General features: G+C 43.0%; 1 protein-coding gene and 1 long non-coding RNA gene across 2 annotated transcripts in view; one reads left to right on the forward strand and one right to left on the reverse strand.

The window, feature by feature from the left end:
- LOC116690620 (uncharacterized) overlaps positions 1-581 on the forward strand; it is an 11,970-nt gene extending 11,389 nt beyond the window's left edge. The window contains exon 4 of the long non-coding RNA XR_004332308.1: positions 570-581. This is a non-coding gene — a long non-coding RNA (uncharacterized LOC116690620). The remainder of the gene's footprint in view (positions 1-569) is intronic.
- Positions 1-4,420, reverse strand: part of cdk14 (cyclin dependent kinase 14) — a 205,066-nt gene that overhangs the window by 178,000 nt on the left and 22,646 nt on the right.

A 4,420-nucleotide genomic window follows, 5' to 3' on the forward strand; every position in this document is an offset into this window, starting at 1 on the left:
AAAGGGGTCAGATTTGACCCGAGGACAACAGGAAGTTTAAGATGGTATGGTCCACTATAGGGGTGTCTGCAAATGTGTGGAAACATATTTACAGGTAAGAAGGATACATACATGCTTTTTGACATATTATCTGTGCATAACCCCCAAAATGTACGCCTATGCTCTCAGGGGAGCTAACCTTGAGGTCGACATCACTGTTTCTGTGATTATGCCCAACTACAAGAAGAGAATATTCTGGAGTAACAAGAACACAAAACAAAATGCAGACTGCTGGCAGGTTCAGAATAAAAACCACTGGAAAAAAAAAAAACACTACTGGACCCCTGCAGTAACACTTGGTAACATGAACACATAGAAAGATCCTACCATCCACAAAGTGATGCTGCCTGCCTGGCTGCATCACATCAGGGGCTACCACCCTGCACCGCTTACACAGACGCTACACCAATCAACTTTTTAAAGCGATTCCACTGCCGAAGATCAATTTCCAATATCTGACTGAAATCCAGAGAGACTTGCTAGAGTCGGGACGCTCCAGTCGTCTCCATCGTTTGGTGTAAGGTCATAAGACTCAGTCCCAGGCAGTGTTTTCCCTGTCTTGACGTTTGGACAAAATCAACCGTGTTTGATATTCTCCTATCCTGAATATTGTTGCAATAAGTCACTCTGCGAGATCCCAGTCTTTATAGATTTTGACATCTTTAACGTTAGATGTGAGATGGTGTCAGTCTTTTCAAAGTCTGTCCAAAGTCTTCTAGTGTATAGGCATTACTGGAACAACATCACAGTATGGTATATTAATATTAACTTCCACATGCAGGTTCACTGCTGACTCACACATGCACTGAGATACTTGGAATTCATTTCAGAGGTGTAAATGTGATGTTACACACTAACTTAACTCCGCTAGACAGTCAACACTGGGCTATAGTCCGGAGTCCGAGGCCGCTGCTGCGAGCACAGAGCTCCCTCAGGCCTGCTGGCTGATACTTTCTCCTGCACTGTAAGGCGGCTACGATCAATCAGACACTGATTGTCTCTCTATAGGCCTGATGGAAGAGAGCCAGGTATCAGTCGAATGCTATGGAGGCTGGATCGGCATTAAGCATTCCGTTCAGGCATGCACCGTATACCAGCAACAACGTCCGGCTTGAGTCTGTTGTATGTGGGGAAAAAACTAAAATGCTTCAAGGTTTTTAATTGTAATATAATCAGACCCAGCTAGGGCAAATATTTCCTTCTGTCACCACGGTTCCTCTCACAAAGTCCAGACAATCTCATTTGGACTGTTAGGTATCACTTTTCTGCTACAACTGGCCTTTTTTGAAACAGAAGTGACAGACAGCGTGTAAAGAGGCTTATGCGTGAGAAAATGTGTGAATTCCTGGCTGTGATTACTGCCAGACAACTCTCAGAGCACTCCTCGGTATGCTAGGCAGAGCGTGACCTCACACACACACAAACACACTTCCCAGGAGTAGGAAAGGAGCGAATAAGCTAAATAAATACATGAAAAATGAGAAATGAATAAGACACCCGGTGTTTTCCGCTGTGGAAGCTCTTTTCTCCTACTGTAACACACGGCTGGAGCTTGCTGTAATCCTCTGCTAGGTAGCCGGCTCACGGCGCGCCACCCTCCTGAATTTTGAGACAATGAGTGTCTGACAATGACAATAGCTATCTGATATGTTTTGTGTCCGCAATTACAGAGTGTGCAGAGGCTGCCTGTCCTTCAGCAGAGACAGAGTGCCATGTTTCTGGTGCTGCTGGGGGATCCTCCACAATGCAATCACACCAAAGGACCTTTGTTTGTCTTAGGAATCTCTCAGGACCACGGGGCCACATGCAAGCCCCGATGCTGAGGAAGCATGAAACACAAGGTCATCACCAGATTGAACCTGGAAATGAACTAATCTTGTCTGAAAGCCATTCCTTAAGCATCGCCTTTCATTTCTAATCCTCATGCCGATTACGGGATCTATCTCTTATCGTGATTCCATGTGACCTTTGACCCTGGCTCTCTTCTGGAGGATGCAGAAGACACAAGCTGAGGGTCTGATAACGTGGGCGGACTGGATGTCCAAAGTAGAGAGGGGGATATCGGACAGAATTCTCCTACAGCAAGGTCGACTGATCCGCGACATGGCTCACAACGCTGTTATCACGGGTGTAGGGACGAATCAATGGAATAATGAGGACTATGGTAAACTGCTGTTTACTGCTTGAACGTACATACCCTTTTATATAGATACATAGACCTTAGTGGTCCCTAATACTGTATCTGAAGTCTCTTTATATAGACCTTAGTGGCCCCTTAATACGTATCTGAATCTCTTTTATATGACCTTATGGTCCCCTAATACGTATCTGAAGTCTCTTTATATAGACCTTAGTGGTCCCTAATACGTATCTGAAGTCTCTTTTTATAGACCTTAGTGGTCCCTATACTGTATCTGAAGTCTCTTTTATAGACTATGTGGTCCCTAATACTATCTGATTCTCTTATATAGACCTTAGTGGTCCCCTAACTGTATCTGAAGTCTCTTTTATATAGACCTTAGTGGTCCCCTAATACTGTATCTGAAGTCTCTTTTATATAGACCTTAGTGGTCCCCTAATACTGTACCTGAAGTCTCTTTTATATAGACCTTAGTGGTCCCTAATACTGTACTGAATTCTCTTTTATATGACCTTAGTGGTCCCCTAATACTGTATCTGAAGTCTCTTTTATATCCCGTAGTGGCCCCTAATACTGTATCTGAAGTTCTTTATATGACCGTAGTGGTCCATAATCTGTATCGAAGTCTCTTTTATGACCTAGTGGTCCCCATACTGTATCTGAAGTCTCTTTATATAGACCTTAGTGTCCCTAATACTGTCTCTGAATTCCTTTTATATAGACCTTAGTGGTCCCCAATACTGTATCTGAAGTCTCTTTATATAGACGTAGTGGTCCCCTAATACTGTATCTGAAGTCTCTTTATATAGACCGTAGTGGTCCATAATACTGTATCTGAAGTCTCTTTTATATAGACCTTAGTGGTCCCCAATACTGTATCTGAAGTCTCTTTTATATAGACCTTAGTGGTCCCTCATACTGTATCTGAAGTCTCTTTTATATAGACCTTATGACATCATAAGGAGCAAGATTCCAGATCGGCCCATCTGAGCTTTCATTTTCTCAAAGGCAGAGCAGGATACCCAGGGCTCGGTTCACACCTATCACCATTTCTAGCCACTGGGGGACCATAAGCAGACTGGGGGAACTCATATTAATGTTGAATAACCTCATAAAGTGACATGTTTATGCCATGGGACCTTTAAAGAAATACCAATAAACCAGAGTACGTTTTTATCCCTTCCAGGAATGCTGTGTGGACTACAGACCCTCCTCCGCAGCGTTGTGGACGTGGGTCTGCCAATGCGAGACTAACCTCGACCCATCCCACTCTTTCATCGGAGGTCTTTTATCTCTGCTGATTTACAGGTGGATAGGTGCTAATGCTTTTTCTCCTCCTCCAGCGTCATCTCTGGTGCTCTCTGGCTCATCGTTCTATTGATCTCATGTCAAGCTTTGCATCCACAACCATGTAGGACTCGAAAACCGACGGATCTTCAGCGCGACAACCAGAGAGTGCTTTAATCAACAGCTTTTCCACTGTCATTTCAGGGAACGTTATCAACGCGCCGTACAGATTTTCAAAGCCGTCAAAATAAGGCATCGGTAATTGAACTTCAACCAGACAAAAAAATCAATTGCATGGGGCTCTATGTTTGCGCCCTCTATGCATGCTAATTTCCCATTGAGAACCACTTCAGCCAATAGCCAGTCCCCTTTCTGCCCTTGGAGGGATGTTGTAAACCAAAGTGAGATATACTGTTCAAGGAAGGAAAATCTGCATATGCATTCCCCTCACCATAAAGATACAGATTGAAAATAGACACAACATATGCTGATAGCATTTCTAAATTACTCAGGGCTTTATGGTCTGAGAGATGTTTGCCAAATGTGATCCAATCTGTCATTTACCCTGTGAGGCAGTCTCACGAGGTAAAACGCATCATGTTAGCCATTTTCTCCACTCTTGATTCTTCTTAGCTTCCAGCTCAGGATGAGAGTGGGTGCTCGTGGTTAATTCAAACAGCTGTGTGTGTTATTAACCCTTGTGTTGTCCCTTTTTTAGACTTTTTAGTTTTCACTAACACCACATTACTACCACTAGTTTCACACCACTTTTCAGAAATCATGGTCATAACCCTCATTCTTTTCCGATTATACCTAATATTGGAGTTAAAAAAGCAGAAATTATGAATTATTTTGACCAATAGTTAAGATCAGAGGAATGAAAGGGATCAATTGTTTTTGCAAAGAGCGTTGAATGGAATCAAATTAATTTTTTGTGGTAATTTGGTAAAAAAA

This window comes from Etheostoma spectabile, chromosome 6 (genome assembly GCF_008692095.1).
Source record: "Etheostoma spectabile isolate EspeVRDwgs_2016 chromosome 6, UIUC_Espe_1.0, whole genome shotgun sequence".
NCBI classification, from domain to species: Eukaryota; Metazoa; Chordata; class Actinopteri; order Perciformes; family Percidae; genus Etheostoma; species Etheostoma spectabile.